The sequence below is a fragment of the Phalangium opilio genome, unplaced genomic scaffold (genome assembly GCF_054372755.1).
Source record: "Phalangium opilio isolate 3A_F unplaced genomic scaffold, DU_Popi_V2 ptg000079l_1, whole genome shotgun sequence".
Taxonomy (NCBI): Eukaryota; Metazoa; Arthropoda; class Arachnida; order Opiliones; family Phalangiidae; genus Phalangium; species Phalangium opilio.
Window position 1 is genome coordinate 4,575,399 of NW_028324187.1, and position 15,157 is coordinate 4,590,555.

The 15,157-nt window shown below is 34.4% G+C and overlaps 1 long non-coding RNA gene across 1 annotated transcript; it reads right to left on the minus strand.

The window, feature by feature from the left end:
- Positions 1-14,009: 14,009 nt before the first annotated feature.
- Positions 14,010-14,865, minus strand: LOC149654301 (uncharacterized). Its single transcript, XR_016370431.1, has 2 exons — positions 14,682-14,865; positions 14,010-14,338 (listed from the first exon to the last, which is right to left on the minus strand). It is a non-coding gene; the product is annotated as an uncharacterized LOC149654301 (long non-coding RNA).
- Positions 14,866-15,157: the final 292 nt, after the last annotated feature.

Below are 15,157 nucleotides of genomic sequence, written 5' to 3' on the forward strand. Positions count from 1 at the left end.
AGCGAAAATCACCTAATGAAATAGGCCCATATAACCTATTGTGGAGAAAAGTAAGTAATGCAATAGGTATGAAGATTTGTTCAAGTCTTAGTTATTGTAGAAGCTTAGGTAATAATTCCAAATTGTCTACCTATACTTTGTAATGCTACAGACTTGCAGCTCGAGCGAGAACGACAAGCGAGAATTGAATGGCTACACTCGGTGGTTAATTTTGCAGTTCATCTTCCTATTTAGTCTGTATTAAGAATTTGGCAGCGCCTAGCCAGGTGTCGCTTTACCTCGAATCTATGACCTACCTCATTCACTTCATGCCAAGCTCCAGTTTGTAACCAGCGATAACTTATGGAGGAACAGATCTTATAAACTTATGCTATTACTTTATCTGATTTTCCAACTGCATTTAATTCGGATTCGTCTATTTTTTTCAGTTTCTCTCAACCGAAGAAAACATTTAAAACATTCAAAGAAAAAGTCTTTTTTTATTCGAAAGAATTTAGAATGTGATATATATTTGAAATGAATCCACCTACAATATTAAAGAACTTGCTTTTTTCATCCGTTCTCTATAAGCGATTTAAGAATCTGAATTTTATCAGCACAATCCGATTTAAAAAGCCTCTTTTAAAAAATTCAGATAAACAGACTTGCAATTTTATCTGAAAAAAAAAATGGAGTATGGTATATCTATATTATACAGGTAAACATCGATTGTACAAAATTGTTGCTAAAAATATCTTCATAAACTTTCTTTCCAAGATATTCTTAGCTCGAACTTGATTTACTTTTCATAGTTAATAACAAGAAAGCCTAGTTAATACTTTGCGTTTCCAAGCTAACGCTATGAGATCGAAGACATCATTTTATATAAGATTTATTTTAGTTAAAGCCCCTATAGCTCTTAAGGAACGTAATTGCGTGTCAAACAAAATTTCTCGTCTGGTATAAGCCATAACGGTATTACATAACCGTAGAAGGCTGACCACGGCGGCGGGTCATATCTCTTCACCTTAATTCTATCTTATCTACTGGTGTATAGAGGGCTGGACAACATCCATTGATAAGCCTGGTTACTACAAAGCCTTGACCATGGTGCCTTGGAATTACGCGTACTCCAGAATTCACTCTTGACTTGTTAACAACCAGCGTTTTTCCCTTATTCTCAAGGAGATTGAGTGCTCCTTCATTCATACTTCTTTCCGAGGAAATGGTAGGTTCTTATATTACTCCGCTTCACTGATTGTAAGGAATAGAATTAACTGAAGGTAGAGCGATAGAAGAAAAAACTAAGGAGGTTTTCCTTCTCAGGAAAAAAAACTAAGGAGGTTTTCCTTCTCAGGAAAACCAGGAAGTGTTTCCTTCCTTAGTTTAAAATGGAATATCACACAAAATGGAGCGGTGTTTCGGTTTAAAGATAACCCTCATCTATTGTACACGTTTTTTCAATTGCCTTAAGCAAAAGATAACTAACAAGATACATTTTTGCAGTAACGACTCCTAATGTTCGTTACCTCCAAAATTCTGGGTATATTATATAACCCACGCATGACCCAACCGAGTTCCAAAGAAAATTATCCGCTCTGCTTGGGAAAACTTGGGGAAACTTATCATACTTATTAAGGTTGAAACTCGGTATCGTAGTTATATTTTGTTAACAATTTAGACTAGCTTCCTTACACTTGTTCTGGGAAAAACTCAACTTTCATAATACTAGGCCTAAACCAAAGTGATAATTTATTTCCTCAGTGTTATCCTTTACGACACGAAGAATTTAATTACATTTGTACTTCTTTCTAGAGTAAGGAGACTAGAATTGATGTCATTACCTGTACTTTCTATTTGCTTGCTTTCTCTTTATACCGGAAAATTGCCTGCGGGAAAGGTTTCACTTTCCCGTCTAAGCTCTCTATCTTTTTTCAATTCTAGAGGCGAAAACGCTTTTGAAAGACCTTTTCTTTCACAGATAACATCGTATCTATGTGTGTGTTATTTGTTTTCTAGCCTTAGGCTCGAATACGATGAAACATAAATATTCTAATGGAAAGTTTATAAAAGAACACAATAGATCTAATAAGGTAAAGTTAGTAGGCTTGTTTAGACCATTATATATTTACGTAAATGCCATGGCAAACTAGTTTAGAAGTATAATGCAAAGTAATTTATCATTTAAGAATAGTTCTTTTACTTTAGTTTAAGTTTACTATTAAACTGAAATGGTTCAGTTGGAGGAGACTTGAGCGTTGTTAAAAGGAATATTTAACTTGTAATTTAGAAATTTTTATGTACCACAGTTTTATAAATTTTACGTTTTAACAGAAGGGGATAATAGAAGAAGGGTGCCACTTTGTATCCTCTTAATACTTTAGCTATGTAACATGATTCGTCTTACATTGCTCTATACAAATGTAAGACGTTTCTAGTTTGTCACAAGATATATTTTGACTTAAAGCATGCGAGTCATTGTGGCATTCATACTTAGCGAAACTACATTGCAAAGATTGCCTCTTCAAATCTTCCCAAGAGGTTTTTTTATGCGCCATCTTTAAAAATGGCGTCAGGAAAGTAACCATCCTGTCGGAATGGCGTTCGTACAATTTAACTTTTACCCGGTTCTCTTTTTTATTAGTTTATAAGGAAGAGGCAAATCCTTTTTTTTTTTGCTTTAAGACTTTTCTCCTTGGCAAATATACAGAAATCATTATTAATTCGCTTTTCTTTTTTCGTGTTTCTGTAACAGATTGGCTCTTTGGGTTGGGACTTGGGAGGGTTTTTTTTCTTCAGGGGTTGAATGAAGGGTGATGAATGCGGATGGTGAAAAATTCATTTCTTTTTCCTTCGATTCGTAAGACAACTGCAGTGTAGATACTTTGATCAGGGCTTTGGATGTGTGGGTGCTAAAGAGGTAAGTTTAGACAAAGCAATTATTTTACTCTTTAATTCATGACTCTTGTTGGAATCCACTGAAACACTTCCCAGAAAGGTTTCTGTAAAATATACTCCCTAAGAGTTAAAGCTTCTGGTTAATTACTTAACTTCGGACATGTCTGGTAACTAAAAAAGCGAGCGAATGTGGTTTTAATGAATTTAATGAGAATTGTAATTAGAACCTTCAAATATCTACCCATTGAAAAGTTAAAGTTAAACAAAGAATTATGTCCTAAAATATGGTAACTAAGTCGATCGCAACTTAGATTTTTATAGAAGTGAAAATGCCAGGAACAATTGTTGTTGAAAAACTACATCGAAATAAACCAATTAATAATCCTGATCATTGACAATAATTGGATAGAATAAAACCCTGGGAATTTGATACGTGAAAACCAAGCTTAACCCTAAGAGGTAAGAGGATTTTCGGTTTAAAAGTTTTGTAACAAAGTTTATCACACTTCTTTTATTAAATTGGTATTAGGGTGTTGAGTATAATCACCGAACAATTCTTGTTATCCACTTTCATTTATTTTTTTTTTTTGAAAAAAAGAGATCAAGGCTAGAGACGATCTCGTATATTTGTACAATGAATGATATACGCGGATAAAGGATCTTTTTCTTATACACGGTAGATTCGGAGCCCTGCAATGAAAAATGGCGTAAAATTTCTTGCTCTGAACTCGAATGATGCAATGATAAGGTCTTTAACTTAATAAGTGCAGCACTCGCTATTTCAACGAATCATTTGCACCTTAATTTGGAAATTGACCATCGTACGACGAGGTTACACTTGTTGTCCTTAGACTTTGAGTATAATACCTTTATTTTTCAAAACATCACATATAAAATTGTTGTTATGGAAAATGCAACACTATTTTTTATTGAATGTTTGTAAAAAAGTTACTAATCAACCGGGATAAGTTAAACAGTGTTTTTAATGAAACCAGCGATTTTTTTGGTAGTCTTCAAGAGTAAATATAAGCTTCGCCCTATGGCATTTTCATCTTTAGACTTCGAACTTAAAAACAATTTTTTTTTCTATTCAAGATTTCTTAATAGGCAGGTTAGCTAATTCTCGTAGGGGCTTCATTTTATTTTCTTTGTATGTTGGGCTTATCGTTCATTGCTAAAGAATACCCACAGGGGCACCATGAGACTGTTTTTCATCATAGATATATGAATACGCTTCTAGATACCCTACCCAATCGGGTACAACTCGCAGTCGACGCCGTTTTCCTAGGAGAAAACGTTTAGGGCGACATCCACCGGCATACTCTACGATTTATAAGTAAGTTAAAAACGTTGAACCATTTAGTAGTTTTTATAATATTTATTTCACTTATAAACTTTTGCAATATTTCATAATATTATTTTAAATCTTATTTTGAAAATAAAAGGCTTTACTAAGGCCCGATCTTTTTCTAACACTGTTTTATATGAATATTTTCGAATGATAGATGACGCTTTAAAGGTTTTATACTAGAAAAATTCATACGGTTGTCTGGTAGTTGTCATCTTCGCGTTTTATCGTTGGGAATAAATTGAGGAAGCGTAGCTACACATACATATGTAATATCTATGGTTTTCATTGATAAAGTGAGAATTTTGTTCTCTGGTTAGGGAGCTTGTTCTTTCATCCTTTTTATCTGACGTGGTATGACGTACATTAAGAGGCGGTGGGAAAACTCAAGACGTGAGACCATTTTCGGGTTTTTTCTTTTTTCTCAATAAACTATGATACACTTAATGAATAAGAGAAGACTTGTTCAAAGGCAAGCCTTAAATGATACCTTTATTTGTATTTCGTGGCTCACTTCTCGCGATTTAAAGAACATTCCATTTACCTCGTTTTCTGTAATGGAAAATTTGGCTTTATCCCTCGCATTCATTCCCACTCCCGTGTTACAAAGAAAATCCCCGAAAATGCTTTCTTCTCTAGAAAATTGGATTTTTTTTTCTGTTTCTTTAACATATTACTTTTATTATATATCTAATAACAGAAGTTGATTGTTTTGAAGTTATCATATTTCACGAAAAGAAAAACCAGCGGAGTCCTATTCAGCAAAGACACAAATTTAATTTATTGCAAATTACGGATGGCAAGAAAAATTTATTCATTCGGGTTTAGGTTTAATTAAGATTGGATCAACATATTTAACAAAATTATTGTAGTTTAGAAATAACAGTTTTAATCATTCGAAATTATCAGGAACGATTAGTTTCAATGTCGAAATTTCAGAAATTGTGTAATAAAGACTCTGATGCGAAGTTATTTGGACCTGAGTCTCCAATTCTCACCCCCTATGTCATCATTAGACAGAGGATTCACTGCCGGATGTCTGCACTTCAATTGCAGCTCTAGCTTGACATGGACGGGCGGCGGCAAACTATGGAAGTTCGAAAGAGGTCTCTTCAATACTTCTTGCCCTCACTGTTGTGTAGAGTTGAGGGGGAAGTACTTGCTAGATGAGATTAAGTTAAAGTTACTTAATTTCTGCAGAACAACTAGTCGTTAAAACTTATAAAATCATAGCCAAAACCCGTGAATGCGTCCTGTACGTTATATTAACGTGGTATTTACACAGAATAATAATAGGCCAAAAAAACTAAACAGTAGGTAAGAATGGGTTTCAACAAATGTGAGAAAATATTTTCTAGTTGCTACTTGAAATTACAATTCTGCATGCATGCAAGGTATCTGGGAGCACGGCAGTGCTCCTCGCCAAGTCGAGCACTGACATCCTTTTCTCGAAGCAACTCACGGCACTTTTAAGACCACTGTAACTTCGTGATGGGTATAGGTAAAAGTCTGAAATTTTGCTTGCTGGGAGGACTGTCAATCCTAGCTATAGTTTCCAAATTTCAAGTTCCTATCCTATATACTTTTCGAAATATCGATGGTGAAATGTGGGTCTCGTACATAATCCCCCTGGACATAATCCCCCCAGACAAAATCCCCCTATTTTGGATTTGCCAAGACTTTTTCCCCCCGATTTTAGACGTGTTTGTACAAAATCCCCCCAGAGAAAACGTCCAGGACAAAATCCCCCAAAAGGAAAACTGTTCAACAAAATCCTACCGAAAGGATCATTTTATTGAAAATCCCCCAGATAATAGGCATTTAGAAGTAAAGGTAAACGGAAGCCCAAATCCAAAGATTATCTTTAATAATAATGCAAAAGTATAATTCACAAGAGTGAAAGGTATTGCAAACAATGTTCCTAAACCAAAAGAAGTAAACTACTGATTTTGTTTTAACTTATTTCCAAAATTCCAATATTTTGGAAAAGGCGGCATTTTATGGTTAGTCAGCAATATTTTGGAAAAGGCGGAAATTTATGGTTAGTCAGCGATATTTTGGAAAAGGCGGAAATTTATGGTTAGTCAGCAATATTTTAGAAAAGGGGGAAATTTATGGTTAGTCAGCGATATTTTGGAAAAGGCGGAAATTTGTGGTTAGTCAAAAATATTTTGGAAAAGGCGGCTATTTATGGTTAGTCAGCGATATTCTGGAAAAGGCGGCAATTTATGGTTAGTCAGCAATACTTTGGAAAAGGGGGAAATTTATGGTTAGTCAGCGATATTTTGGAAAAGGCGGAAATTCGTGGTTAGTCAAAAATATTTTGGAAAAGGCGGCAATTTATGGTTAGTCAAAAATATTTTGGAAAAGGCGGCAATTTATGGTTAGTCGGCAATATTTTGGAAAAGGCGGAAATTTATGGTTATCAGCAGTATTTTGGAAAAGGCGGAAATTTATGGTTAGCGATATTTTGGAAAAGGCAGAAATTTATGGTTAGTCAGCAATATTTTGGAAAAGGCGGAAATTTATGGTTATCAGCAGTATTTTGGAAAAGGCGGAAATTTATGGTTAGTCAGCGATATTTTGGAAAAGGAGGAAATTTATGGTTAGTCAGCGATATTTTGGAAAAGGCGGAAATTTATGGTTAGTCAGCGATATTTTGGAAAAGGCGGAAATTTATGGTTAGTCAGCGATATTTTGGAAAAGGCGGAAATTTGTGGTTAGTCAAAAATATTTTGGAAAAGGCGGAAATTTATGGTTAGTCAGCGATATTTTGGAAAAGGCGGAAATTTATGGTTAGTCAGCGATATTTTGGAAAAGGCGGAAATTTATGGTTAGTCAGCGATATTTTGGAAAAGGCGGAAATTTATGGTTAGTCAGCAATATTTTGGAAAAGGCGAAAATTTATGGTTAGTCGGCAATTCATACTATTTTCTCCATCATTGGTTCCGCTTTTCCTCGTAGGGGGAATACTACTATTTTTACTACTATCCTACTAAAAATATTTCCACTGTGGAAAACGACCTCTAAAATAGGAATGACCCCTGAAGGGTTCGTCTCCAAGGTGGGGATTTCGTTCCGTAAGCGGGGGATTTTGTCTCCAATTTGGGAGGGATTTTGTCTCCAGTTTGGGGGGATTTTGTCTGCAAATGGGGGGATTTTGTCTTATGCCCATTTGGACGGGGGGAAATTTTTGGGGGGATTATGTCCAGGGGGATTATGGGAGTCACCCGGTGAAATGTACCTTATTTTGTCACTCACTCACTCACTCACCGATCATCAAAATTCTAAGGTACTTCTAGGGTAGATAGAAACTTAAAATTCAGGATTTAGTTTTCATTTATTTTACAAAGCACAGAAAAATTAAAACATCCCGAAATTTTTATAAAATTGTTCTTTAGTTCTTTATTTTAAAACTAGATGGCGCTGTCGTCTTTTCAACAGAAATAGTGTGTGTTCTTGTTGAAAGGTCGTAAAGGTCGTAACTGATGCTACATTCTTATATTAGGATATAGCGTACTGTCTTTTTTGTATATTCTCTAGGGGTCGAAAGGGGTAATTCAGCGTAAATATGGACAAGCGTTAGTAATTATATTGGCAAACGAAGTACAGCGAGAGGGTCTTGTTTTAATATAACTACCGAAGTATAACGAGAGGGTCTACAAAAAGAAGTGAGATCCTATGAAAAACATTAACATGTACAAAAATGGGCCAAGCTTCGCCTTGTGCCCTTTCCGCCGTAAAAAGTTCTGAGATCCCATGTAGAGCCAAGTCTGCCTTTTTGTTCTTATTCAATCGCCAATTGAACAATTATGTTATAAATTAAGTCCTTTTCCTAATTAATAACCAATATTCTTTGACTCTATCATTATTATACATCTTTGTTCGTATCAAAAATATCGTGACTTGGCAATCGCATGTAATTACCTTATAAACGTGTACATAGGGTTATGCATAACTCGCCTTATAAACTTGTAAATATGGTTATGCATAACTCTCCTTATAAACTTGTACATAGGGTTATGCATGACTCATCTTATAAACTTGTACATATCCACTCGGCCATAAACGATTTAGTGAACATCCCTTCGATTATTTTAAAATCGGCGACGATTGAATATCCCCTCGACTCCCTTTTAATATTACTTACCTGCGATTGCCAAGTCACGATATTTTTGATACGAACAAAGATGTATAATAATGATAGAGTCAAAGAATATTGGTTATTAATTAGGAAAAGGACTTAATTTATAACATAATTGTTCAATTGGCGATTGAATAAGAACAAAAAGGCAGACTTGGCTCTACATGGGATCTCAGAACCTTTTACGGCGGAAAGGGCACAAGGCGAGGCTTGGCCCATTTTTGTACATGTTAATGTTTTTCATAGGATCATATTTATCGTAAACCATTTAATTAGATAGATCCTCGAGAAGGTTCACTGCCTTTGAAAAATTCTTTTTCGCCACACGATTTACGCTGTCGGTGAAAAACTTTTGCAATTGGCCTTTTTAATTTCGTTAAAAGAAAAGAAAAGAAAAGAAAAATGTGTGATTCTATAGTGAAATATGGGCCGCGTATGTCTCCAAATTCAGACGCTTTTAAAGTAGGTCAGTTCTTCTCGCTACCATTTCAATCTTTTTATTTTTCGTTATTCTTTCGACAGGGTTTGATTTTCAGCAGTTTGCTCTAAATAAAGCTAAGGCTTCGACTAAGGATGAAGAAAGGGACATCGGAAGAGAGCGTGATGTATGGCAATCCATTTCGTTTAAAAAGGGTTGGCAAGAAATTGAAGAACCCCTAGCGGCGTTACGGAAGAAATAATAAAAAAAAAAGGCCAAGAGAAATAATTCTTTACTGACTTCTCTTTATGTAACTTTCTTCCGAATCCTTTCGTTTTTTCTTTATTTCTTTCAAACATAGAAAAAGTTAGCCTTAGGACAAAATCGTATAGTGGCCAAAGGAAACGAAGCGTACGTATGTAAAAGGGATGTTATGGGGAATTTGTTGTCTGTCAGCTGTTTTCTTCCAGCTCGGCTGGCTTAGGAGTTAAGGATTGTTTATATAAGGAATCTTGAATTGAAACAAAGTGATTCAAATTCTGGTGTTATTCTTTAGAGAAATACACAAGGATAACCATTTATATCAATTTTCATTGATGTTCTAATGCCAAAGTCAATGAAAAACCGACGAAAGTACATCTTTGTTATTTTTAAAGATGTCAAACCTAAACGTGATAAAATTAACCATGAGTTAATAATATGTTAGCTCCCTAGGGCGCTAACATATTATTAACTCATGAATTAACCAAATAGTATTATTATAAAACCACTAAATGCATCTCTACAGCCAATAAGCGGAATTCACCCTTTCTATGGAAAATATTATCGAACAGGAAGAAGGGTTCTGTTGAACCTCGACTCTACAGGGTGTTTCTGATAGGTCTGTAAGAAAATACAGGGTGGTTTCTTACTGTGTTTCAGTTCAAAGTTTAGTAATAGACATAGAGCGTGACGTTATCGATATTTTTGATACTTAAAAATAATCGAGAGGTAGTTTCTAGAATTCTTAGTTAAGAAAAACTTGCTATTCATCTTTACACTCCCTTTAAGGTACATTTCATACCCTTAAAATTTTAAATGAATAAACAAAGGGCCTAGTTGTCTGGCTGTCTATAGGAAAAAGATCTGTTCAAAGCAGAAATATTACGAAGAAACGATAAACCTGGTGAAAAGAACCCCGTTGCGATCCCATTATCCTGGAACGCGAAAAACAATCATCTCCACACTTATTCGCTCATATATTTTCTGTTAACACCAAATCTTTAAATGAATTGAAAGGAACTGAATGAATGAACTCCGTTTAGAGTTACGGCAAAAGCCAATGTCGTCAAAATTAGGACGCGTTACACGCTATGGTAACAGCGATTTGTTAAATATGCCTATGTCACCTATAGTGGATGTTAGCGTTGTATTTAACGGATGTGACCCAGTCTTGGACCTCAGTAGGTAAGATGGTTCTTAACTCGGCCAGCATTGGCTTTTGGCAAATCGAAAGAAGCTCTCCAAGCGGTCTATTTAATAAATGGCAAGGTTTAGTTTGTGAGCGTACCACCCACGGGGAATTCGCCATTTCCTATGCCATTCGAAGTCTGGTAGAATGCCGTTAAATGCACCTGCCCACAAAACAATTGGGCTTTCTTTACCCACGTACTATTCAATGCATAGTTGTTTTTTCTTTTAGTCATGAAAACTACGAGCAAAAACCACTGAATCTGGGAAGCTTATCTTAATTTTCTTAAGGTATGAATTCCTCTGCTTAGCAACGGAGTAACAGCCGTCAGTTCACTTTTTTCAAGTATCTAACATGGTCTCGTATAAGGAACAGAATGACCACTGTCCATCTAAAAATATGGGATATACTTTTCATCTAGATCATCACCTACACACATATTTATGAATTGACTTAATTTCAGAATTTATTTCATTTCATTGCAATTAAGATACACAAACTATTGAAATTGTAAATTAAATTTTAATTGAATAAAAATTGACACCCAACCTATAATAAAATGTCCATTTTGTATTAATATCAGAAAAAGTTATCATAAAAAGGTTTATAAGAGAAAATGGTTCATTTGATTAAAATCAAGGTTATTTTGAATGGTAGATTGCAATTCGATTATGAAATTCAATTAGTTTCTGTGCGTTTTAGTGTAGTTTTTGTGTTTTATTGTAGTTTCTGTGCTAATTAAAGCATTCCAAGCATTATAACTAGTGTTTATGTGGATAATGAGTTAAAAATAAACTTTTCTAATTTCAAAGGAAAATACAAGCATCTGCCGCATTATGAGCCTATTCACGTCTTCTTTCCAGTGACAAGCAGAGGGGACGGGATCGACGCCATTCAGTGATAAAAGAGGGCTTCTCATATCACACGCCGCGAGCAAGTTTCAACGAAGTTTACTTTTTGCTTTTATATCTATATACTTTTGTTTATACTTCATAAATGTACTATAGAATAAATAAATTGTTCGTCGATTTAATGAATCTCATTTTTATTCGTTTTCTGTCAATTAAGTTACAGCAGGCATATATAGGATTTTAAAATTACATAATTAGACTGTTAAAGGCAGTGCGTCGAGGGGCTATTCAATAATGAAAATTTTCTTTTATTGGTGAATTTTATTCACGCTTTTGAAAAGGATAGGGATTCATTGGTGATTTAAAATGGATGAGGACTAATGGTTGCGTCTGGATTACGAGTAATCATCGAGGGGCTACTCACTAAAAACTCGTTAGCGATTTTAAACGGGATTGGGATTGTGGGTAACTTAGGGGCTACGGGTTGTTATTATTTTACTAGTTATGAACGGATTATTAAGTAATCGCACATTTGCCGCTAGGGGCGCTGTGTACGTAGTTACGCATTTACTGACATCTAAAACATAATAAATTTGTGCTAGACATTCGTGTAAGCAATAGATAGTTCATAAATTGCCGCTAGGGGCGCTGAGTACGTAGTTACGTATTTACTGACATCTAAAACATGATAAAATTCTGCTAGACATTCGTGTAAGCAATAGATTGTTCATAAATTGCCGCTAGGGGCGCTGTATACGTAGTTACGTATTTACTGACATCTAATACATGAAGAAATTTGCCGCTAGGGGCGCTGTCTATAATATTATATAGGCCGAACGGTGTGTTCTCTATTTGAATTAGCGCCCACGTCACACTTCGAAGCGCCCCCAACAACGGAATTTACTATAAAACTCGGACGCAACATGTCCAGATTTCTTTTCTCTCTGCGCCGGCGACCAGTCAACATCGTTCCTTGATCAGCTCCTCGTAATCCTGACTTTCAAAGGCAGTATTGGATGGAAAGCCACGTTTTCCGCCGATGGTGGGACGTGACTCTAAGCTCTCCGCCTTAGAATGTCCATTAGAACGTTGAAATCAACGCGAAAGGTTAAGCCTAATACGGTATGTGTAAAAGTCTTTCATTAATCCAAAGCCATCCAGCTAGCAATTTATTATTTTATTTAATCCTAGAGTTTAAATTATTTAGGTAGAGTTAATTGTTAGTTAATTATGTTTATTTATTGAAAATTAACTACAATATGAAGAAATTTCCAGACACGAGGTCAGTTAGAAAGGCTTAATTTAGAACATCTTAAATCAAGTGATTGGGCTCATATTACGGGGATTTAAATTCCTTATCTATTTTAAATAATAAACCTAGACTGTTTGCAAATTAGGTCCCATTTAACGGCGCGAAACTATATTACCTAAAATGAGTAACGTATGGTTTAACGGGGCCAGATTAGGTCGCACTAGGCTAGGCTTAACCTTTTATAAAAATTTATCCGGGCCTGGCACTAATCTCTAAGTTTTTACTTTATGCCGTCGTTTTAATTTAAATTAACGAGAGTATTTTAGAATTATTACGCGTAAATTATAGATTTGAGATTCTAAAATTTCATTCGTGGCCGTATTTAATTATTTTAGATAATCAACTACGGTCTATTTAATAAATTAAATGGTTTAAATTAATTAGGGTTAACTGGTAATAAGTTATCACTAATTATGGAGATTAAGTCAATTTAACAATTTTAAAATGAGACACGAACGCGAAGTTAAGGCTTGAGATTTTTAATTTATATTTACGTAGTTTTTTCCTTAAATTATTTTAACCTATGGTATTGTTTCCGTGACTTGTTATTTTGTTGGGACCTTAATTAGCCGTTAAATTCTGATATGGAAATTGCTTAATATTTAGTGCAATTCTTACATTATATTTATGGGAATATTTTACTTGGTTTTTCTTAAATTATTATTTTGCTAGGACCTTAAAGTAGCCCTTGAATTCTGATTTGGCTTAATATTTAGTGTGATTTTTAAATTTTGTTTTTGGGAATATTTTACCAAGTTTTTCTTCAATAATTTACGGAAACAAATCCATAGATTAAAATTATTTTTTTGTTAGGCCCCTCTAATTCTTATTAATATTTGTTATTAATAATTCTCATTTTTAGACGCGATGACGTTCTTGGATATTCTGTTGCTGGTCATTCGGAGAAGTTTCCAAGCAGATGATTTCAACCTTGGTTAGAGACGCTCATTCCAGATGACATCTTCCTTGGATTTCCGATACAAGACGTTTTCAACCTGCGGTGGCCTTGCAATCATTATCTACAAAGATGCGATGAACATCACCAAATCTAGAAAATTCAAATTTTTATTAGAATTATATTTGCAACTACTTAATTTCTTTTTACACGTTCAAACTTCAATTTACGGGACACTTTATATTATTTTTTGTTGAAAATTTTTGTAAACACCTTATTGTTTTACTTTTTGTTCAATAAATTATGCCTTAAACCACTTTTTTTGTTTTCTTAAAATTTATTTGATTAAGAGGGAAGGTTTGAATTTTTTAGCTCTAAACAGATAGCCTATTTTTTGAGGACCCTCTTTTAGGCTTTTTTTAGCTTATATATCAAAAAATAAAACGAGCCTATTTTTTGAGGACCCTCTTTTAGGCTTTTTTTAGCTTATATATCAAAAAATAAAACGATCCAATTGTTTCGGAAAAACATTAGCCTAAAACGAGCTTAAATTGTTTAAAAAAGTAAAAAAAAAGCCTAAAAAAAGGGTCCAAATTGTTTAAAAAAGTAAAAAAAAAGCCTAAAAAAAGGGTCCAAAAATACTACCCTAAGTCCAGACCCTAAAAAATTCAACCCATCCCCCATATCGAAACTTTTTTAAGAAAACAAAGAACGTGAGGCAAGAAAAAAATTTTTTATTGAGAAAAAAACAATTGAGGTGTTTACAAAAATTTTGTACAAAAAATATTTAAAGCGTTCCATAAATTAAAATTTGACCGCGTAAAATTAAATAGGGTAGGCTAGTTACCGATTAAATTTAAGAATAAAATTAACTTCATTGGCGGAAAAACTTAACGCTCCAATCAGTTTGAAGGCCTCATGTTTCGTCAATCAAAGAAAGATGTCATCTGGATTGAGGGTCCTAACATCGGATGAACTTCCAAGTCTACTTGAAAACGTCTCTGAATGACCAGCAACAGCTTATCCAAGAAAATCATTCGCGTCTAAAAATTGAAATAAATTAATTACAAATATTAAGGCAATGCCTAATTTTAAAATAAGTGCTACTTTAAGCCTAACAAAATAATAATTTACCGAAATAATCCCATATATTTAAATAATTAGCGAAATACAGGCGATATATTGCTAAGAAATTTTTTTTAATAATCTAAGTTAAATTTCTTAAGCCTTGTTCAAATGTCTTAACCTCGTGGTCGTGGTTTATTTATTTTAATTCAAAATTATTATTTAATAGACTGAATTTACGTAAATAATAATAATTAACTACCTGTTTCATTTAAAACTACTTAATTTATTAAAACAATAAGCTATTTAAAAAAGGCTTACATTTGCTGCGCATTAACAAATTTTTGTTCATTCCTACATGACCTCGCTGAATCGATTCCAAAAGAACATTCAATGGCGGAAAAGAGCTCTAGATTCTGGATTTATTCCTTGACGGCGAAAACAAAAATGGCTGATCGTCGGCGAAAGGCCTGATTTCCAAGAGCTGAGCAGGAAACGATCTTGACTCCACGATGCCAATCGAAGAAAGAAATTTCGGCCTGTTACTCAAGAATAAAGTTCTCTCCCGCAAGATTTACGTCCTCAAGACGTTAAAAGCGGACGACACTAATTGGTGTAAATTCAACCAAGGAGTGAAACCGTTTTTCCGTTCCATTGTCCATTCCATGGAGTAATTTCCTTGGAGAGAAAATTACTCCATGGAAAAGGACAATGGAAGGTATGGAGCAATATTGTAGGAGACACCAAATTTTAGGGAAACGATCATTTTCGCTCCAATGAAGTTACTCCATGGAACA